This window comes from Canis lupus, chromosome 20 (genome assembly GCF_003254725.2).
Source record: "Canis lupus dingo isolate Sandy chromosome 20, ASM325472v2, whole genome shotgun sequence".
Classification (NCBI taxonomy): domain Eukaryota; kingdom Metazoa; phylum Chordata; class Mammalia; order Carnivora; family Canidae; genus Canis; species Canis lupus.
Genome location: NC_064262.1, coordinates 41,397,592 through 41,421,698, shown reverse-complemented (window position 1 = coordinate 41,421,698; position 24,107 = coordinate 41,397,592). Strand labels below are relative to the sequence as shown.

At 42.4% G+C, this 24,107-nt stretch overlaps 1 pseudogene; it reads right to left on the bottom strand.

Annotated features, from left to right (window-relative positions):
- Positions 1 to 3,826: 3,826 nt before the first annotated feature.
- LOC112665716 (60S ribosomal protein L13-like) lies at positions 3,827 to 11,687 on the bottom strand (annotated as a pseudogene).
- Between the last annotated feature and the right edge of the window lie 12,420 nt (positions 11,688 to 24,107).

Sequence of the window (24,107 nt, the reverse complement as noted above, 5' to 3'; positions counted from 1 at the left end):
GAAGAGTAGAGACCTTGCATATCATCCAAAGTAGTAATGTTAAAAAGTGATAGGCAGTAGAAGAGTGGAATTGACTAAAGCATAGCTTCAGCTATTAACGTATCAGCAATTACATTATATTTATTAGAATCAAAAGTCTTGATTAGGGGATCCCTGGGTGGCGCAGCGGTTTGGCGCCTGCCTTTGGCCCAGGGCGCGATCCTGGAGACCCGGAATCGAATCCCACGTCGGGCTCCCGGTGCATGGAGCCTGCTTCTCCCTCTGCCTATGTCTCTGCCTCTCTCTCTCTCTGTGACTATCATAAATAAATAAAAATTAAAAAAAATTTAAAAGTCTTGATTAAAAGAAATACTTCAAAAAATAATAAAATAAAATAAATACTTCATGCTGGATTTTTAATTAATTATTATTTTTTAAGTAGGCTCCATACCTCAGTGTGGGGCTTGAACTCACAACCTTGAGATCAATAGTTGCATGCTCCATGGACTGAGCCAGCTAGGCACCCCCAGATTGGATTTTTTTAAACTAAATGTTTCTCTTTTTGTCCTTCCCTTCCTATCCTGAGCAGTTTGTTCTGGAAACTATCAGGAGATGCATCTGTCTGCACAGGGAATGAGGCTATGGTATCCCAGATGAGGGTGTCACAGTCTGAGCCTGATGAGAAGGGCATCCATATGGTAGTTGAGGGAGTATCTCTTGTGGGGTGGCACAGTGTGAGCACATTTAGAAGGGCATCCATATAGAGGCAACCTAGCACAGGGTGTCAGTTCCCAAATGTGGTGAGGAGGGTGCTCAGGGAGTTGAGAGGACAAACCTGGCATGGGGTATCAGAGCCTAGGTGGAATGAAAAGGGTTTTCACGTGGGGAGAGCCACCTGGAATGTTTTAGCAGGGCCTGAGCAAGGTGAGGAAAGCCTCTATACAAAGAGAATAGGCTAAAAAAATAATAATTAAAAAAAAAAGAGAGAGAATAGGCTGACATGGGGTGTCAGAGACTTAGCGCCTTTTGAACAGATCTCTAGGGGCTGTAGATAATATCATTATCAAACAGACTAAAATTAAATTACAATTCTCTAATCTGAGAAGAAAAGATACAAATTTTGGGAATGAGAAAACGAACATCACAGATTAGAAATGCTAAAACTGAAAAACAGAGGCACCTGGGTGGCTCAGTTGTTGAGCGTCTGCCTTTGGCTCAGATCATGTTCCTGGGGTCCTGGGACTGAGTCTCGCGTAGAGGCGTAGAGTCCCACATCAGGCCCCCCGTGGGGAGCCTGCTTCTCCCTCTGCCTATGTCTCTGCCTCTCTCTGTATGTCTCTCATGAATAAATAGATAAATAAAACTGAAAAACACAATAATGCACATTGGTAACTTGATGGTTTTCAAAGCAAATTAGTCACAGCTAAGCGAATTGGAAAATCCACAGAGAAAAGAAATATCCACAAAGAAAAAAAAAAAGAAATATCCACAGAGAAGCATAAAGAAATAAAAAGAGGGGTGGTAGAAGGGGAGGAGGGCGGGGGGGTGGGAGTGAATGGGTGACGGGCACTGGGGGTTATTCTGTATGTTAGTAAATTGAACTCCAATAAAAAATAAATAAAAAAAAAAGAAATAAAAAGAGAAAAGAAAAAATACAGAGTGAGATACATAGAAGATAGACAGGTCCTAATATGTATTTGATTAGATTCCCAGAAGGAGAAAAGAAAGAGCATGTAACAGAGGTAATATCTGATGACTGATAATAATGGCTGGTAATTTTCAAATACTTTATTTCCAGTGTATTGTAAACCTTGAAACTAATACAACACTGCATGTTAACTCACTGGAATTAAAATAAAGACTTAAAAACAGTTAATTAATTTTTTTAAAGATTTATTTATTTATTTATTCAGAGAGAGAGAAAGAGAGAGAGGTAGAGACACAGGCAGAGGGAGAAGCAGGCTCCATGCAGGGAGTCCGATGCGGGACTCCATCCCAGGTCTCCAGGGTCACACCCCGGGCTGCAGGCGGTGCTAAACCACTGCACCACCGGGGCTGTCCTAGTTAATTAGTTAATTTTAAAAAAAGAAACAAAAAATTATTTCTAACAATAATCCTTAGAGTCAAGGAGACCTAGAGCCCCAAGAAGGGAAAGAAGTAAAGAAAAAGTCACACCTAAACACATCATAGTGAAACCTCTGGTTGACTCCATTTCCTCTCAGGTCAGGATGGCTGTGATATTATTTTCTTTTGGAAAGTTCTCTGCTCAATATAGATGGATAAAAGAGCAAATAATGCACAATGATTACCTAGGTGTGGAAGCCACTGAGTGCAAAGCTGCTCATCACTCTCAACTATAGTTTCCACTGTCTGCTTTATGGATGAGCCATAGTTAAGTTGGACTTTCTTCTCCTATTCTAAATTACTAACAGAAGAATATCTAAAATCCATAGGGGCGCCTGGGTGACTCAGTGCTTGAGCGTCTGTCTTTGGCTCCGGTCATGATCCCAGGGTCCTGGGACTGAGTCCCCCATTGGGCTCCCTGCAGGGAGTCTGCTTCTCCCTCTGCCTATGTCTCTGCCTCTCCCTGTCTCTCTCTCTCTCTCTCTCTCTCTTTTTTTTTTAAAGAAAGATATGTGTTTTGTTTTGCTTTTTTAAGATTTTATTTATTTATTCATGAGAGAGAGAGAGAGAAAGAGGCAGAGACACAGGCAGAGGGAGAAGCAGGCCCCATGCAGGGAGCCCAACGTGGGACTCGATCCTTGGACTCCTGGATCACACCCTGGGCCGAAGGCAGGCGCTCAAACTGCTGAGCCACCCAGGCTGCCCATCCCTGTGTGTCTCTCATGAATAAATAAATAAAATTTTTTATAAAAATAAAAATAAAATAAAATCCATTGAGGCCTCAGTACGTCTTAGATAACTGTTCTGATAGGAATGAAGCAGTGAACAAAATGGACCAAATCCCTTGCCCTTATAAAGCAAGCCAATGTTTAATAGAAAAATAAATACACAGTATGTTAAATAGCAATAAGTTTAAGGGGGGAGAATATAAAGCATGAGAAGGGGACATGAGACATTGGGGGTACAAATTTTACATGAGGCTTATGAAGAAAACGTTGGAGAAGGTGGGGAAGCCAGTCAGTGCTTCTGGGGAAGAGCAAGTGTAAAGGCAATGAGAGCTTGGATTATATTCTCTGGGTCACACACTGCATTCTTCAGTGCCTTAGGATTTTTGCACTTTTTTCCTCTTCTCTGAGAAGACTGTTTCTCCCCACCCTACCCATTGCAAGCAAATTCCTCTCCTTGAGGTTTCAATTTGAATGTCACCAATTTAGAGAGGTTTCCCAGCCAGACACTGTTGTCCACCCTCTCAACAGCCATTCTCTGCTGCTTGCCTGCTAGCAGAACACTAATTTTGTTGGGTGGACAGCTTCCCTTTCCCTTGCCCCAGAGTATGAGCCTGTACTGTGTGTTTTTTTCTTTTCAAGATCCTGTTCCGGAAAAAAAAAAAAAAAAAAAAAATCCTGTTCTGGAACTTTCTTGGCCCTTTTTGCCTGGAAGTCAAAGAGCCAGGCACTGGCACAGGCCATGGGAAGACTGGCCTGGAAGTTCTTTGTAATGACTGTGGCTTTTCCTTTTTTTTTTTTTTTTTTTAAGATTTTATTTATTTATTCACGAGAGGCACAGATAGAGACACAGGCAGAGGGAGAAGCAGGTTTCATGCAGGGAGCCTGATGCGGAACTTGATCCCGGGACCCCAGGATCACACCCTGGGCCGAAGGCAGGCGCTAAACTGCTGAGCCACCCCAGGGATCCCTTTTTTTAAGATTTTATTTATTTGACACAGAGAGAGAATGCACACAAGCAAGGAGAGCAGCAGAGGGAGAGGAAGAAGCAGGAACCTCATGCAGATCTTGATCCCAGGACTCTGGGATCACCACCTGAGCCAAAGGCAGATGCTTAACCAACTGAGCCACCCAGACTCCCTGACTTTCTCCTTTTTATGGACATTCTGTATGGGTATCATCAACCCTGTCATCTGGGCCAATTTGAGTTCTTCAGCAGAGCAGTCTCCCTCTTTGAGGGCAAAGGGCTTCCTGGGGAAGAGGATGAGTCCAGAACCTCACTCCTTCAGCTGCTGCCTTCTGGCCTACAGGGGCTCTGCGGACTTCTTCCATCTGCCTTCTTGGATCCACTGACATCCCAATGGTCCATGCCACCTTCTTGTGGATGCCAGCCTCCCCCATGTAACTCTTCTAAGCTGAAGCCCCTGCCAGCTTGCACCTTGGTGTGATTCCTCACCATGGGTCCAATGGGTCCAGCCACAGGGTGCCTGGGTATGCCAGAGCTTGCCGGGTCTGATGTCTGTGGATCTTCCACTCTGGCTGATTGAACCATGTGGCTATGTGCTGCTGCTGTGCTTGTGGAAATTGGGCTTCAGGATCATGTCATTCTGGCTGGGCACATGGCTGCTGCCTCTAGGCCTGGGGGAGCAAGCAATGGGAGCTAGTCAGAGCCCTGTCCCCGCCCCAGCCATGCTGGGAGCAGCTCTGCAGTCCTGCCTGCCACCAATTGTGCCTGGGTCCAGCATACTCCAGACCTTCACTGTTTTAAGACTGTCATGTAATTCCACAGGGTTGAGTAAGAGACAGCCAAATCACCAAAATCTGATTCGTGAGAAGTTGGAGAAGTCTGTTGGGATTTCTAGGGGAAATACTTCTCCCTGATAAAAAGGATCAGCAGGTTAGCATCCAAAATCTATAATGAACTTATCAAACTCAACACCCAAAGAACAAGTAACCCAGTTAAGTAATGGGCAGAAGACATGAATAGACACTTTTCCAAAAAAAGACATCCAGATGGCTAACAGACACATGAAAAGATGCTCAACATCACTCATTATTAGGGAAATACAAATCAAAAACACAATAAAATACCATCTCACACCTGACAGGATGGCTGAAATTAACAACACAAGAAAAAATAGGTGTTGACCAGGATATGGAGAAAGGGGAACTCTCTTGTACTGTTAGGAATGCAAACTGGTACAGCCACTCTGGAGAACAGTATGGAGGTTCCTCAAACCTCTATTTTTATTTATTTATTTTTTTATGTTTTATTTTTAAAGATTTTATTTATTTACAAGAGACACAGAGAAAGAGAGAGGCAGAGACACAGGCAGAGGGAGCAGCAGGCTTCATGCAGGGAGCCTGATATGGGACTTGATCCCGGGACTCCAGGATCACGCCCTGGGCCAAAGGCAGGCTCTAAACCGCTGAGCCACCCAGGGATCCCCAAACCTCTATTTTTAAAGGTTAAAAATAGAACTACCCTAGGACCCAGCAATTTCATTCCGAGGTATTTACCCAAAGGATACAAAAATACAGATTTAAAGGGATACATGCACCCCTATGTTTATAGCAGCATTATCAACAGTAGCCAAACTATGGAGAGAGCCCAAATGTCCATTGACTGATGGATGGATAAAGAAGATGTGGTATATATACACAATGGGAAATATCCCATTACCCAACCATCAAAAAGAATGAAACTTTGCCGTTTGCAATAATGTGGCTGGAGCTAGAGTGCATTATGCTAAGTGAAATAAGTCAGCCAGAGAAAGGCAGACATCATATGATTTCACTCATATGTGGAACTTAAGAAAGAAAACAGATGAACATATGGGAATGGAGAAAAGAAAAAAGAGGGAAATAAGCCATAAGAGACTCTTTTTTTTTTTTTTTAAGACTTTATTTATTTATTCATGAGAGACACAGAGAAGCAGGGAGAAGCAGGCTCCATGCAGGGAGCCAGATGTGGGACTCAATCCTAGAACTCCAGGATCACGCCCTGGGCCAAAGTCAGGTGCTCAACCGCTGAGCCAGCCAGGCATCCCACCATAAGAGACTCTTAATGATGGGGAACAAACTGAGGGTTGATAGAGGGAAGGAGGTGGGGGATGGGCTAGATGGGTGATGGGTATTAAAGAGGGTACTTGTTATGATAAGCGCTGGGTGTTGTATGTATATGTGCTACCAAAGTGAGCACCACTGGGTGTTGTATGTAAGCGATGAATCATTGAATTCTACTCCAGATACCGATATTGTACTCCATCTTAACTATCTAAAATTTTTTAAATTATTTATTTATTTATGATAGTCACACAGAGAGAGAAAGAGAGGCAGAGACACAGGCAGAGGGAGAAGCAGGCTCCATGCCAGGAGCCCGATGTGGGATTTGATCCCAGGTCTCCAGGATCGCGCCCTGGGCCAAAGGCAGGCGCCAAACTGCTGCGCCACCCAGGGATCCCAGCTATCTAAAATTTAAATTTAAAAAAAAAGGTGGGGGGGAGCATTAGGGATGAGCATCTTGGTGGCCCAGCTGGTAAAACCTCCATTCTTGATTTTGGCTCAGGTCATGATCTCAGGATCATGAGACTGAGTCCCCCATGGGGTTCCATGCTCAGCATGGAGCCTGCTTGAGATTCTCTCTCCCTCTCCCTCTGTCCCTACCCATTGTGCTCTTTCTCTCTCTGGAGAAAAAAAAAAAGGAGCAGCAGGGAGAAGACCTCCATCCATCCTCCATGTGGTTGAGTTAGGTTAGGATGCCTCGAGTTATGTCAGCCATTTAGGAACCAAGTGGGGAAACTGATCCAAACCTACTACCGCCTACGTCCACACCTCTTTTAGGTGAGTTAATGTCTTCTCAGTTTATGTCATCTTTGGTTGGCGTTTGATTACTTCCAGCCAAAAGGTCCTACTGATCCTTATCCACTGTTCCTAACTATTCAATTTAAAGGAGGTTATGTCTCCAATCCTGCCTACAGCTGGTACTCTCTCTACCCCTTATCTGTTTCTTTTATGACACATATCACAACTAGTAAATATATATATTATATTAAATATATATATTATATGTAATATATATTATATTAATATATATTATATGTAATATATATGCATGTGTATATGTGCGTGTGTGTGTATACACACACACACACACACCCTTTTTGTATTTTTGTGTCATTCTTTTGTTTCTTTCTCAAGAAATACAAGTTCCTTGAATATAGCAACTTTTCTGTCTTATTCACCCTTGTACTCCAGTACCAAGCATCCTGTCTGGCACAATTTGAGTATCTATTAAATAAATGAAAAGCTGAAGGAATGATGGAATGGATGAACAAACATATCAGTCCATCCTGCTAACTGAACACTCCTTCGGGGTGATGTATATGTCTTATATACTCAAAATATAAAACACAGTCTGGGCATTTAACCTACACCTAAGACATTGTTATTAAACTAGTTAATGATGTCCAGCTGAGTCTCAGACTGCCAACAGTATCACTGTGTTACAAAGGGTTCTGCCCTCACCAAAGAATAGAAAGGAAGGTTTAAAAACAAAAAAGCAAAAAACCCACAAGCTATAGACCAACTTTTGTTCCATTGCAGCTGTTTTCCCTTACTCCACTTGGGTGTACACATTAGTGAACTCGAAGTAGTTCAGACAACTTTAGGTAATTGAAGTGGAATATACTAGTACTTCCAATAAAAAAATTATTTGTATTTGTGTATAATCTCTTATTCTTCATTTCAGTACCTTTCTTGTTTTATAAAGAATTTAAAACTCTGTGTTTATAAGTACTATGTTTTTTTTTATTTTTTATTGGTGTTCAATTTATGTGGGACTCGATCCCGGGACTCCAGGATCGCGCCCTGGGCCAAAGGCAGGCACCAAACCGCTGAGCCACCCAGAGATCCCCTATGTTGTTTCTTTTTAATGTATTTATTATTAATTTTATGTAGGCTCCACGCCCAGCACGGGGCTTGGAATCAGAACCCTAAGATCAAGAGTGGTATGCTCTACTGACTGAGCCAGCCAGGTGTCCCTACCAGTATTGTTTTAAAAAAAAGGTGGGGGTCCTGGGATCAAGTCCCACATCGGGCTCCCTGCATGGAGCCTGCTTCTCCCTCTGCCTGTGTCTCTGCCTCTCTCTCTTTGTGTCTCTCATGAATAAATAAATAAAAATAAATCTTAAAAAAAATAAAGTGCTCTAAGTCAGCTCTATTCTTAATTTCATTGTTTAAAAGATTTTATTTATTTATTCATGAGAGACACAGAGAGAGGCAGAGACATAGGCAGAGGGAGAAGCAGGCTCCATGCAGGGAGCCCGATGTGGGACTCGATCCCAGAACTCCAGGATCACTCCCTGAGCGGAAAGCAGATGCTTAACTGCTGAGCCACCCACACGTCCCGCTATTCTTTTTTTTTTTTTTAACTTTATTTTTTTTTAAAGATTTTATTTATTTATTCATTCATGATAGTCACACAGAGAGAGACAGAGAGGCAGAGAGGCAGAGACACAGGCAGAGGGAGAAGCAGGCTCCATGCACCGGGAGCCCGACGTGGGATTTGATCCCGGGTCTCCAGGATCGCGCCCTGGGCCAAAGGCAGGCGCCAAACCGCTGCGCCACCCAGGGATCCCCACGTCCCGCTATTCTTAATTTCAAACAAACATACAAAACCAACTAAGGTCTAATGGCAAACCATCTACTATTTCATCTCCAGGATCAGGCCCTGGGCTGAAGGTGGCGCTAAACCGCTGAGCCTCCTGGGCTGCCCTTCCCTGAGTCTTGATTCAAATAAACTGGGGAATACTTCTCAGCACCACTCCTAGAACACAAAGGAACCAAATTTTTTTAAAGGCAGGGTAAAAAAAAAAAAAAAAAAAAAAAAGGCAGGGTAAAGAATACCCTGGAAATTTTTCCTTTACCTGATGGAAATTTAGGATGCAGTTTGGATGAAAGCAAAGCTCAGTAAATAACAATTTTTAAAAATTTTACTGGAGTACGATGTACTTACAAAAATGCCTATAAATCATAAGTACAAGGCTTGACAGATTATGACCAAATGGACATGCCTGTGTAACCATCACTCAGGTCATGAACTAGAACCTGGGAACCAGACTAGAAGCTTCTCTCCATGTCTTCCCCAACTACTACCGCTTCTTTTTTTTTTTTTTTTTAAGATTTTATTTATTTATTCATGATAGACACAGAGAGCGAGACAGGCAAAGACACAGGCAGAGGGAGAGGGAGAGGGAGAAGTAGGCTCCATGCAGGGAACCTGATGCGAGACTTGATCCCAGCACTCCAGGATCCTGCTCAGGGCGGAAGGCAGGCGCCAAGCTGTAGAGCCACCCAGGTGTCCCTACTACTGCTTCTTTATCTCAGAGATCACCATTCTCTTGACTTCCTGCACCAGATATTAGTTTTACCACTTTGATGATACTTTAAATTGCTCAGGGGTTTTAATACTGAGGTGTTCTGTTTTTGTTTGTTTGTTTGTTTGTTTGTTTGTTTGTTTTTTAAGGGCAGCCTGGGTGACTCAGCGGTTTAGCACCGCCTTCGGCCCAGGGCATGATCCTGGAGACCTGGGATTGAGTCCCACGTCAGGATCCCTGCATGGAGCCTGCTTCTCCCTCTGCCTCTCTCTGTGTGTCTCTGCCTCCCTGTGTGTGTCTCTCGTGAATAAATAAATAGAATCTTAAAAAAAAAAAAGGATTTATTTATTTATTCACAAGAGACACACACACACAGAGGCAAAGACTTAGGCAGAGGGAGATGCAGGCTCCTTGCAGGGAGTTGGATGTGGGACTCAATCCTGGATTCTGGGATCACACCCTGAGCTGAAGGCAGACACTCAACTGCTGACCCATCCAGGAGTCCCTTAACACTGAATCTTATTTTGAAAATTAAAATGTTGTTGTTGTTTTTAAAGGTTTTATTTATTTATTCATGAGAAAGACACACAGAGAGGCAGAGACATAGGCAGGGAGAACCGGACTCCATGCAGGGAGCCCGATATGGGACTCAATCCTGGATCCTGGGATCACGCCCTGAGCCAAAGGCAGACGCTAAACCACTGAGCCTCCCCGGCATCCCAAAAATTAGATCGTTTTTTTCCTTTGGTTTTTCTGTGTACAAATAATTCATACCCAAAGTTGAAATTCTGAGAATTCATTACTGGTTTTAAAACTTCAACAAATTGGGGTGCCTGGGTGGCTCAGTGGGCTGAGTGACTATTTTGGCTCAGGTCATGATCTCAAGGTTGTGAGATTGAGCCCCGTGTAGGGCTCTGCACTAAGCATGGAGTCTGCTTGAGATTCTCTCTCCCTCTGCCCCTCCACCCTACTATAAGCATGTGCACTTAAATAAAATAAAACTTTCACAAAGACACAGTTCACTTCTGGAAAAGGCATTTAACAAAAGGTGAATTTTGCAGCTCAACTTTAAAAGTTCTATCCATGGTAGTCAAACCAGAAAGAAGAGATATCATTAGCCAATTCATACTGATTCTACAATGTTATTAGTTATCTATGATGGGCCATAATAATATATCTCAGTAACACAATGAAATTATGTTCCCACATGATGGTATCAGATAAATGAAGTTAAAATGAGCTATTGTCTGCTTAAGCACAAGTTAAATATAATTGCTGGTTTTAAATTCAGCCCAAGTAACCAAATGTTCATTGCAGTTGGAGACTGTGGACTAGTAGCCACTGCTGCTAGAATTAACATAGTAAAGATAAAAGTAAAGATGAAATTGGCAAAACTGGACAACTGGCTAGAGCTGAAAGGTGCTCCCCTTTATGAATCCCAGTTCATCTTCTTCTTTTCTAAAAATTGTTATTATTTTTATTAATTTTTTTAATTTTAATTTTTATTTATTTATGACAGTCACAGAGAGAGAGAGAGAGAGGCAGAGACACAGGCAGAGGGAGAAGCAGGCTCCATGCACCAGGAGCCCAACGTGGGACTCGATCCTGGGTCTCCAGGATCGCACCCTGGGCCAAAGACAGGCGCCAAACCACTGCGCCACCCAGGGATCCCTATTAAATATTTTTTAAATTTACTTGAGAGAAAGTAAATGAGAGAGAGCATGTGAGAGAACACATGAGAGACAGAGAACCCATGAGAGACAGAGAATGTGCGAGGGGGAGAAGTAGACTCTCCACTGAGCAGGGAGCCCAATGTGGGGCTTGATCCCAGGACCCCGGGATCCTGACCTGAGCCAAAGGCAGATGCTTAACCCACTGAACTACCCAGGACCTCTCATTGTATGCTTCTTCTAAAAGGACCTAAAACAAAGTCCAGTAAGCTTGTGATAAAATAAAGAGATGAAAGTGAGGAAAAGAATCCTATCTGGTGGGGGATCCCTGGGTGGTTCAGTGGTTTGGTGCTTGCTTTCGGCCCAGGGCATGATCCTGGAGTCCCGGGATCGAGTCCCACATCGAGCTCCCTGTATGGAGCCTGCTTCTCCCTCTGCCTGTGTCTTTGCCTCTCTCTCTCTCTCTGTCTCTCATGAATGAATAAATAAAATAATAATAAAAAAAAAGAATCCCATCTGGTAACATACCTCCCAGTCAGTGAACAAGCCATATGACTTTCCATGGTAACTGTTAGCTGAAAAGAGAACAGCCTTTCACAACAGTAAAGACATTAACATGTATAAATCTAATTGTCCTTAGAAAATCTTATGAAGGCTCTCTAGCTGCCTATGGCCTGTTTGAATCGTCATAACTAAAGAAGTTGTTCGCAGAACATCTAACTGATTCCCATCAAGTAAGAAGTGGAATCCATAAAGAAGCTGACCTCTGGGTCTGCTAGATCTTCCAGGCACTTAAATACATTCTTGGCCATTTTAGCTAACTATTTTGAGTTAGCTAAAATTCTAGTGCTATAAAAATGGGTTTTTAAAAAAGACTTATTAGAGTTAGAAAGAGAAAGAGAGAAAGAGAAAGAGAAAGAGACAGTGTGAGTTGGGGAGGGGCAAAGAGAGAGAGAAAATCCCAAGCTGGCTCCCCATGGAGTATGGAGTCTGACTTGGGGCTCCACCTCAGGACCTCCAGACCATGAACTTAGCTGAAATCAAGAGTCTGATGCACAATCAACTGAGCCACCCAGGTGCTCCCAAAATGTTTTTTTTTTTAATTTAGAAATGATACTTAGATGAAAGATTGTATGTCAGTCAGCTAGCTCTAAAAGAAACACATCCAAAAAAAAAAAAATAAAAGAAACACATCCTTCATTCCTGATTCCTGAGACTCTGGGTATATTATAGCAGGTCTCACCGAGGGTGGGGGGTGGAGGGTGGGGGATAGGTAGGAAGAGAGGGTTCAGTAATGAATACTGCTGACCTCTAGTGTTTAATAGAAGTATTACATTTCCCACTCGACCCAAATAGTGCTTCCCAAAAGACCCACTATCTGGCTGACTGGTCGTAGAATTCCCTAGTGTGTGGCCAATAAGCAGGCAAGTTTACGTCTTTTACATTCATTGTTATCATTGGTATGTTTTATTTTTTATTTTTTAAAAAGATTTTATTTATTTATTCATGAGAGACAGAGAGAGAGAGAGAGAGAGAGGCAGAGACGGGCAGAGGGAGAAGCAGGCTCCATGCAGGGAGCTCGATGTGGGACTCGATCCGGTGACTCCAGGATCAGGCCCTGGACTGAAGGCGGCGCTAAACCGCTGAGCCACCCGGGCTGCCCATCATTGGTATGTTTTAATGTATTACAATCATCTTATATGTTTTCCCCTGTTTACCATGGTTTTTCCTTGCTGCTTCTGTCCTTTCCTTTTTAAAAATTAAAAAAAAAAAGATTTTATTTATTTATTCAGAGAGACACAGGGAAAGAGAGAGACAGAGACACAGGCAGAGGGAGAAGCAGGCTCCATGCAGGGAGCCCGACATGGGACTCTATCCAGGGTCTCCAGGATCATACCCTGGGCCAAAGGCGGTGCTAAACCGCTGAGCCACCCGGGCTGCCCTCCTTTTTTTTTTTTTTTTTTAAGATTTATTTATTTTATGAGAGATACACAGAGAGAGACAGAGACATAGGCAGAGGGAGAAGCAGGCTCCTTGCGGAGAGTGCAATGTTGAACACGATCCCTGATCCCTGAGCCAAAGGCAGATGCTCAACCACTGAGCCACCCCAGGCATCCCCTTTTCTTTTTCTTTCTTTCTTTTTTTTTTTTTTTTAATTTTATTTATTTAAGCAGGAGGAACATAAGCAAGGGGGAGCAGCAGAAAGGCAATTTCAGGGATGCCTGGGTGGCTCAGTGGTTGAGCATCTGCCTTTGGCTCAGGGAGTGATCTTGGAGTCCTGGGATCGAGTCCCACATTGGGCTGTCTGCATGGAGCCTGTTTCTCCTCCCTCTTCCTATGTCTCTGCCTCTCTCTGGGTGTCTCTAATAAATAAATAAATAATCTTAAAAAAAAAAAAAGGAAATGTAATCTCAAGCCAACTCCATGCTGAGTGTAGAGCCTGAGGCAGGGCTTGAGCCCACCACCCTGAGATCAAGGCCTGAGCTAAAATCAAGAGTCCAATGCTCAATGGACTGAGTACTTGGGCACCCCAAAAGTGTTTTAGGTGCCCCACCTCTCCCAGCCACCCAGGTGTCCCCAATTTTCTTTTTTAAAAAAGATTTATTTATTTGAGAGAGAGAGAGAGAGAGAGGGAGGAGAGAATCTTGAGCAGACTCCACACTGAGCACAGAGCCTGATGTAGGACTCGATCTTATGACTCTGAGATCATGACCTGAGTTGAAACCGAGAGTTGGATGCTAAATGGCTGAGCCACCTAGGCGCCCCTAAGTAAAACTTTCTAACAAAATCCTAAATTATGTATTGTCTTTATCTTCCTCCTGCATAAGAGCTGACTCCTCCAGAATCAGGGATGGGCACAATTGCCCTAAGGGGTGACTCTTTTCCCATTAGCAGGGATAAAGTCACAAAATGGTGTCCAGTTGTGGTCAGAGAAACATGATAAAGGAGTCTTGAAACTTTATGAGGAAAAAAAAAAAAAAACAACTTTATGAGAGGGCAGCCCGGGTGGCTCAGAGGTTTAGCACTGCCTTCAGCCCAGGGCGTGATCCTGGAGACCCGGGATCAAGTCCCACATCCGGCTCCCTGCATGGAGCCTGCTTCTCCCTCTGCCAATGTCTCTGCTTCTCTCTCTCTCTCTCTGTGTCTCATGAATAAATAAATAAAATCTTTAAAAAAAAAAAAAGATTAAAAAAAAAACTTTATGAGAAAGGCTAAAGCCATCTTGCTAGAAACCTGAGGATAGGACCTACTCCGGAGATGGGAAACAGAAAATGTTAAGAACCTGGGTCCTTGAAAACAATATATATTTTTTAAAGATTTTATTTATTCATGACACACACACACAGAGAATGGCAGAGACAGAAGCAGGCATCATACAGAAAGCCTGACATGGGACTCGATCTAGGGTCTTCGGGATCATGCCCTGGGCTGCAGGCGGCGCTAAACCGCTGCGCCACCAGGGCTGCCCTTTACCTAAAATTTTAGTTTCAACTCTTATTTTTACATGCACACACACACAAAATTATTTTAACAGTCAATAGTAAATTAAAATTTGCCAGTATACTTTTCTAATATTAGTTCATGTGATTGTTTTTTTTTTTTAACTAACAAAATTTTAAAAGATTTTATTTATTTATTTATGAGAGACACAGAGAGAGGGAAAGAGAGGCAGAGACACAGGCAGAGGGAGAAGCAGGCTCCATGTAGGAAGCCTGACATGAGACTCGATTCCGATTCCGGGTCCGGGTCCCCAGGATCAGGCCCTGGGCCGAAGGCGGAGCTAAACCGCAGAACCACTCGGGCTGCCCAATACATATTTTAAAGTTATCAGGTTACTCTGTTATTTTCATTTGATTGCTGTGAACTCATCTCTTTTTTATTTTTTTTTTATTTTTATTTTTTATTTATGATAGTCACAGAGAGAGAGAGAGAGAGGCGGAGACATAGGCAGAGGGAGAAGCAGGCTCCATGCACTGGGAGCCCGATGTGGGATTCGATCCCGGGTCTCCAGGATCAAGCCCTGGGCCAAAGGCAGGCGCCAAACCGCTGCGCCACCCAGGGATCCCCTGAACTCATCTCTTGATGCTGATTTTTTTTTTTTTTTTTGGTTCTTTCTTTTGGCTAGGTTTTCTTATATGTTTCGAAAGCTTGATTTATAAACTCATGAAACCGGATTTTTTTCCCAATACATGTATGCCCTTCCCAATGGTTTTGTGATAATCTCTACTCAATCATTCAGGAGCCTCAACCAGAAACTGGAGACTTGGTTTCCACTATAAAATGGACAGGAGATCCATGCACCAAGTGGGTTTAGATCTTCATTCAAAGTCCTGTCTACTTCCTAAGGATACAATTTGATATAAGCTACAGCTTCAGGCATGGATGGGTTGTGGATTTTTCCAGTCTCTGTTAAATTTAGGGAGCCCCACCTAAATTCTTAAATGCACACAATAAACTGGGGCTCAGTTATCCACATTACTAGAGGCACTTGTCTCCACCCACTCAATCATATTACCTTATAGGTTATAAACTTAAAACTGCCTCTAGTTCTGGATCCATAGCCCAGAAAGATTACAGCTCTGTTTCTAGTCAACATAAATGTTTATCTTGTTTTTGAATATAGATATGTAATTTTAATCTTTTATTAATTTTACCATGTGTTTGGAAGAAAGGGAGTGGTATAAAAGTGGCATCAAAGCTACTTTGACCAGGGCAGCCCCGGTGGCCTGGCGGTTTAGCGCCACATTCAGCCGGGTGCATGATCTGGAGACCCGGAATCAAGTCCCACATCAGATTCCCTGCATGGAGCCTGCTTCTCCCTCTCCCTCTGCCTGTGTCTCTGCCTCTCTCTCTCTCTCTGTGCCTCTCATGAATAAATAAAAAGAAAAAAAAAGAAAAAACGCTACCTTGACCGAAGTCAGTTTCATTCACGTTTTTATTTGTTTTTATTTTTTAAAGATTTTATTATCTATTCATGAGAGGCACAGAGAGAGAGAGAGAGGCAGAGACACAACATAGGCAGAGGGAGAAACAGGCTCCATGCAGGGAGCCTGATGCGGGACTCATACGGGGACTCCAGGGCCATGCCCTGGGCCGAAGAGAGGTGCCAAACCACTGAGCCACCCAGGGATTCCCCCCATTCATGTTTTTAAAAAAGCCTCTATGTTGGCCCTTCACAGTACCATGGTTAACAGTGAGAGCTAAAAAGCAGCCTGGGGGATGCCTGGCTGGCTCAGTGGATGGAACATGCTACTCTTGATCTTGGCGTTGTGAATTTGAGTCCCACATTGGGCATGGAGTCTACTTGAAAAAAAAAATCTTAAAAAAAAAAAAAAAAAAGGAGTCTGGCAGCTATACATTCTCTTTCCAGTTTACCAATAAATATTTTCTAAGATTGTGAATAACTGATTTGTACAATTTGGCCAGTGATGTTAATTAACTAGAGCTTTTGTCAGAAATAACTGATTTATAGGTGTTTACTGTGTACTGAAAAATGTGATACTCCATTACCCAAATCCCCCTTTTTCTGCAGTTTGGGACCAAAAAATTAACCCAAGGCTTCAAAAGAAGTCCACATATAAATGAAATATATTCATGTTTCAATGTTGCAACAGTACCAAACTTAAAATACTGGTGCAAAGGACCAGGATAAGTTTTGAATTTACCTAAAGGAATTTATCTATATTTCAGTATTATGTAAATGATATTAAGGATTTACTGGCCTCTCAAGGTATAAAATTAATTTTATGGTTGTGCTGAATAAAATCTTACAGAGATGCACTCTGGTATAATTACAAATGAAATGATAGGATTTGATTGAAAAAATCTGGGGCAGTGGACATTGGGTCATTGTGAGGAACTATGCAAGTGCAGGTCTGGAATTTTACCCAATTTACAAGCTAAACTGGTAGCTACCCTTTTACTATTTCATAGGTGCTGACAGAAGACACAAGATTCCTGAGTCAGACACAAAGGACTTCAACCTCAGCAAAAGCTGTAGCCAGAGCTTCATGTTGGTTTCTAACAGTTCCCAATGCCCCCCACATTTCCTGGCTGTGATGCAAAAGCGTTGACCATAGTTATCTGCTCACATAGTGTTTCATTATCAGAGGGTTACAATGAACTTGGGAGATTACATTTTTATAGCAAGTGAAGTTAGGTCTGCCCTTGTCCGAGGGGAGACAATACTTCATCTCTCAAGGTTTCTTGCTGAAAACACAACCCTGAGCAACAGCCTAGGTGAAGAGCAGGTAGGGCCTTGCATTCTCGATATAACCAACAAGAACTTGCAGGGACACTCAAGGTCCATGGCATGACATATGCTATCTCGTTACTTTTGTGTATATTTGAAATTATTATAGAATTATTATTTAATTATAATAGAAAGTAAATATAAGTTTTAAAAAGAAATGTACATCTGAGTTTAATATATTTGAAAACGCATGCATGGCTAGCTAGTACAGGTGTGCTAAAGGCTACCATTATAACCAGATTTCTTTCTCAGGAGCCCTGCACATCCAAATGCTTATTATCATAAAAGGAATACATACTTTTGGCCACTCAAACTCCAACAATGTAGAAGAGTATAAAGTGAAAACTAAGAGACTCTGATTTAGCTGCATAGTTAACAGTTCTAATATAGGGGCGCCTGGCTGGCTTGGTCAGTCAAGCATGTGACTCTCAATCTCCGGGTCATGAATTCAAGCCCCATATTGGGTTTAGAGCTTACTTAAAAAAACAAAAGCAAAACAAAACAAAACAAAACAAAACAACAGTTCTGATATATTCTTCCAGAAATGTTCTATGCTTACATAGACATATATACAAACACATGGTCTTTATTTTTTTTTAATTTATTTATTTATGATAGTCACAGAGAGAGAGAGAGAGAGAGAGAGAGAGGCAGAGACACAGGCAGAGACACAGGCAGAGGGAGAAGCAGGCTCCATGCACCGGGAGCCCGATGTGGGATTTGATCCCAGGTCTCCAGGATCGCGCCCTGGGCCAAAGGCAGGCGCCAAACTGCTGTGCCACCCAGGGATCCCCACATGGTCTTTAAAAAAAAAAAACACAACACAGTTGGGGGGGGGGGTGCCTGGATGGCTCAGTCAGGCATCTGCTTTCAGCTCCTGGGATTCAGCCCTGGGTTGGGATCTCTATTCCATGGAGACAGTGCTTCTCCCTTTCCCTCTCCCTGTTGCTCCCCTGCTTGTGCGCTCTCTCCCTCTCATTCTCTGTCAAATAAATAAATAAAATCTTTAACAATAAACAAAAATTAAAAACACAGTTGGTTCATAAATATACAATAATAAAACATGTCTTTTTTTTAAACATGCCTCTTTTAACTCAACATTTCTTGGCTATTTTTCATTGTTTGCACACTAGATCTAACTCATTCTTTTAAATTGCTACGTGGGGGATGCCTGGGTGGCTTAGTGGTTGAGTGTCTGCCTTTGGCTTGGGGCGTGATCCTGGGGTCTAGGATTGCATCCTGCATCTGGCTCCTCTCGGGGAGCCTGCTTCTCTTTCTGCCTATGTCTCTGCCTCTCTCTCTGTCTCTCATGAATAGATAAATAAAATCCTAAATAAATAAATAAATAAATAAATAAATAAATAAATAAATAAATAAATAAATTGCTGCCTAGGACTTCATTTAAGTGATGTTATTATGGGGATCCCTGGGTGGCGCAGCGGTTTAGCGCCTGCCTTTGGCCCAGGGCGCGATCCTGGAGACCTGGGATCAAATCCCACATCAGGCTCCCGGTGCATGGAGCCTGTTTCTCCCTCTGCCTGTGTCTCTGACTCTCTCTCTCTCTCTGTGACTATCATAAAAAAATTGATGTTATTACGGACTGATTTGTGACCCCTCCAAATTCATATGTCGAATCCCTAGACCCCAATGTGACTGTATTCAGATATGATCTGGAAGGGGGTAATTAAGGTTAAATGAGGTCATAAGAATTGGACTCTAATCTGATAGGACTAATGCCCTTAAAAAGGGAACAGATACCACAGACCTCTCTCCATATAAGCACAGAGGAAAGGCGATGTAAGGGCACAGCAAGAAGGCAACCATCTGTACGCCAGGAATAAAGGCCTCAGCAGAAAGCAACTCTGAAGTCACCTTGATCTTGGACTTCTAGCTTCCAAAACTAGGAGAAAGTAAATTTCTGCTGTTTAAGCCTCCCAGACTGTGGTATTTTATTATGACAGTGGGAGGCTAATACAGATAGATTCTATTTAATTCAACCAACTTCTTAATAAGGGATAGTAGGTATTTTTTTAACTATTACAAATAATACAGCACTGAATTTTCTCACATATATGGAGGTATGGCTAGATAAATTCCTACAACTGAAAGGAGTCAAAGGGCATGAACATTTCAAATCTGATGCTGCTCAAACCACCCTCTAAAAAAGTACTACCAATTTACAGTTCCTGCAATAGGGTATGAGTGCTTGTCTCCCAGGTGGAAGTGTCCATTCAGCATTTACCCAGCACCTGCTTCTGAACAGTTCCAGACACTGTGCAAGGTGTTAAGGAGACAGTGGTGACAAAGAACTAAGTCCCTGCCCTCAAGACCTTTATTCTAGGGGAGAAACAAGTGATAAGTAAGGCTAACACAAATAAATACACTATATGGCCTGGGAAGCTATCTCTGAGATAACATCTGAGCAAAGACCCAGATGAAGAGAGAAAACAAATCTTACAAATGCTTGAAGGAAGAATGGTAACTGGGTTTCATAGTTTTATCTGACTTTTAAAAATAAGCAAAGTTGCAGGGTACCTGGGGGGGATTGGTCAGTTGGGCATCTGACTGTTGATTTTGGCTCAGGATCATGAGATCAAGTCCTGTGTCGGGCTCCATGCTCAGCCCATAGTCTGCTTGAGATTCTCTTTCTCCCTCTCCCTTTGTCCTTCCTCCTGCTTGTGCTCTCTCTCCCTCTCAAACAAACAAATATATATATATATAAAACAAAGTTGCAATTCTACTCTTAGGTTTGTACCCAAAAGAAATATGGGGCACCTGGGTGACTCAGTGGTTGAGCATCTGCCCTTGGCTCAGGTCCTGATCCCCGGGGTCCTGCGATTGAGTCCCACATCGGGCTCCCCTCCGGGAGCCTGCTTCTCCCTCTGTCTATGTTTCTGCCTGTGTGTGTCTCTCATGAATAAATAAATAAAATCTTTTTTAAAAAAAGGGGGTATTCAAACAAAAACATGTACACCAATGTTCACAGTAGTGCTATTCCCAATAGCGAAAAGGTGGAAACAATCCAAATGCCCAGCAGCATAAGCCTGGACAAACAAAATGGAATATTATTTAACCATAAAAAGAAATGAAGTACTGGGGGCCTGGCCTGGTGGGCTCAGTTGGTGCAGTGTGCAATTTTTGATTTCGGAGTTGTGAGTTCAAACCCCATGCTGGATGTAGAGATTACTTTAAAAAATTTTTAAAAAGGGACGCCTGGGTAAATCAGCAGTTGAGTATCTTCCTTCGGCCCAGAGCATGATCTTAGAGTCCCAGGATCGAGTCTCACGTCAGGCTCCCTGCATGAAGCCTGCTTCTCTCTCTGCCTATGTTTCTGCCTCTCTCTGTCTCTCATGAATAAATAAATAAAATTTTTAAAAGGTTAAAAAAAAGAAAAAGAGGGACAGTTGAGTGGCTCAGTGATTGAGCATCTGCCTTTGGCTCAGGGCATGATCCTGGGGTCCTGGGACTGAGTCCCACATCGGGTTCCCTGCAGGGAGCCTGTTTCTCCCTCTGCCTATGTCTCTGCCTCTCTCTCTATGTCTCTCATGAATAAATAAATTTAATAAAAAGAAAAGAAAAAGAAAAAAAGTACTGACATATGCCACAAAATAGATAAATCTTTTTTTTTTAATATTTTATTTACTTATTCATGAGAGACACAGAGAGAGAGACAGAGACAGAGACACAGGCAGAGGGAGAAGCAGGCTCCATGGAGGGAGCATGATGTGGGACTCGATCCCGGGACTCCAGGATCATGCCCTGGGCTGAAGGCAGGACCTAAACCGCTGAACCACCCAGGGATCCCCAAAATAGAAAAATCTTGAAAACATTATGCTAGCTGAAAAAAAGCCAGATATAAATGGCCATATGTTATATGATTTCATTTATATGAAATATCTGGAAAAAGAAAAACCATGGAAACAGAAAGCAGATTAGTGGTTGCCAGGAGCTTTTGTTGGGGAGGCGGGGGGAAGGAGGATGGGTAGTGACTGCTTAATGGGTACATATGGGACTTCCTTTTGGGGTAATGAAAATGTTCTGGAACTAGATAATAGTGATGGTTGCATAACATGTACATGTACCAAAGATCACTGAAATGTATAAAGTGGTTAAAATGTCGTATTTTATGTTATGTGTATTTTGCCACAATAAAAGATAATACGTTAAAAAAAACAAGGTTGAACTTTCTCAAACCAATGGCCATATGCAATGCATTTTTTGCTCACTTCCCATTCATGCCCCATACCCATTTTCTATTGCATTATGGATGTTAAAAAATTAATCATATTATTAAGTAAATTAATTCCCCACCTTAATAAAAACCGGAGCTCATGGAATTTTCCTATTTCCATGAGATCGGAATAAGCATCAGTTCACTGTAAGTGGAATTTTTTTTTTTTTTTTTTTTTTTGTAAGTGGAATTCTGTCTAGAGTTCTAAACTTTCAGAATTGAAATGGCCAGAAAAGTCATCTGGTTTGACTTTGTTCTGAATTAAGGATCTTCTAACTCTACAGTATATTTTGCCAAGTGGTCTGCTTTGACCTGACACAGAAAGGGAGTTTTTAGACTTTTTTTGAAAATCTACTTTGAAGTACCACAAAATCACCTTAGTCTGGGGTGGTAAACATAAGGGGGGAAAATGCCACTCAAACTAGCCAATTGAAGAGGGTTTACAAATGAGACTATTGACAGAGAGTGTGGGCAGGTTTAAAGGAATCCAAGAAATACTGTGGGGTTAGCAACACAGAATCTCCTGCAGGCACATAGAAATGGTAGCTTAGAGGTTTAAGAGAGGTCCTCCATCCCACTTCTTATGGCTGTAGATCCCATGACAAAAATTATGTTCTTCTTGGGACACCTGGGTGGCAGTAGTTGAGCATTTGCCTTTGGCCCAGGACGTGATCCTAGAGTTCCAGGATTGAGTCCCACATCAGGCTCCCTGCATGGAGCCTGCTTCTCCCTCTGCCTGTGTCTCTGCCTCTCTGTGTCTCTCATGAATGAATAAATAAAATCTTAAAAAAAATTATGTTCTTCTTCCATCCTATTTTCTGTGGCTGGATGGCTTTGGTAACAAGCTCTACTTCAATATATAAAATAAAATTGGTTCTACCAACATTTCAACCTTAAGAAACGGAAGAAAAGTAACCTAAGTAGCATGAATCCACAGGACAAGAATCTGATGGAGGTAAGCCATATCCAAACACTCCTTGGAGCACTTACATGGCATTGGGACCCAAATTTGACTCCAAGAGGCTGGCAACCTAGTTAGGGAAGACACATCAAAATATGCCCTGAATGCTACCACATGGGGGAGAATAAACTGCTATAGAAGCTCAAAGTAGGACCTTAAATAGTCTGAAGAAGTAGAGGAGTTTCTAGATAGAGATGTTAGCAGAGAAAGAAGTCTAGGGATTGGATCCAGGAAAATAAGGTAGTGATAAGAAAATGAACAGGAAGTAAGAGGGGAAATATATGGGAGAGGGAAAAGATACTCACTGTAACTCATCTTATTACAAACTGGATCACTTTACCAACTTCACCAGATATAACCATTCATTAACAATAGTTCAAGGATCAAGAAAAAGGAAAGGTCCCTCAGAAAGAAAACTAAACAGAAAATCTATAGCAAGGAAAAGCACTTAGAAGGCTCCACTTGTGCCTCTCTTGCATTGCTTCCCCTAGGTTTTAAGACTTGTTTACATGCTCTTCCCATTCTATCAGGACATCTTTTGCAGGAGGGACCACATGTTCATCACTTAACATTACCAACAGCATTTCATTTAAAAGAAAAAAAAAAAAGGTCTTTTTATTTATTTGAGAGAGTGAGAGCCCAAGTGGAAGGAGGAGCAGAGGGAGAGGGAGAAGCAGACTCCCAGCTGACCTGTGGGAGCCCCACAGGAGAGGCTCAATCCCAGGACTCTGGGATCATGAACCTGGGGCCAAAGGCAGGCACTTACCCGACTGAGCCACCCAGGCATCCCCCCACCCAGCAGCATTTGAAACATAATCTGTATGAAGCAAAATCCATCATCTTCTCCAACCGTTCTGTCCCTTAATAATGGTTAACAGTGCACAATCCTTCCAGTCCCCAGCACATCCTGTCACCTGCAGGATCAGCCTGGCACTCTACAATCACCCTGTCATAACCTTTTCCACTCCTGAGCACAGTTGAATCCCTCAGTACCTCTCATTTCATTTGTACCTTAGCTTCTCTTTTTCCAGCCAATTTTACCCTCACACTTTTAGAATAACCTTCCTAAAATCCGCTAGTTATTTTACTTTCCTACTTAGGAGTGCAACAATAATGTCTTACAAAGAGTAACTGCATACAAATAAAGTCAACATCCCTCAGCATAGCATTCCCAGCTATACTTTTTTTGTTCCATGGCCTCTAAAGCCCGTACACATATCCAATCCTCTGGTCACACTGAGCTACTGCATACTCTTAGAATTTGTCTTTTGTTCCACTGGCTGTCTTTCTTCTGTGGTTCCTTCTCCTCGATTTTGCCATCGAGTAACTATATTCCTTTCTTTCAACCCTCTAACGCTATATACTTCCTCTCCAGCATTTATCACTTTCTTCTTGCCTCACACCATATTTTTATATTGTCTACCAGGCCCTAAACTCCTTGAGGGCAGGCTATTGTAGCCTCAAAACCTGCTTATAACAATTGCTATACGGCTCAACTCAAGATACCTGTTCAGGGATCATTCCCCACACACCATATAGGATGGCACCATGCCCTGCTCAGAAAAGGTAGTAATTCTTTGAACGAGTGGATGATGCTTCACACTCACCTCCCCCACCCTGCTGTCCAATGTAAAGAAAGAAAAAAAAAAAAGAAAGAAAAAAACTACTTGTAGCATTTAATTGCTTGGACAAAAAAACGGGTTATGGCACTAATTCTTCATATATCCCGAAAGGTCACATCTTAAAAGCATATTCTGGGTCATTCCAGCCGTAACGTCTTGACCGAG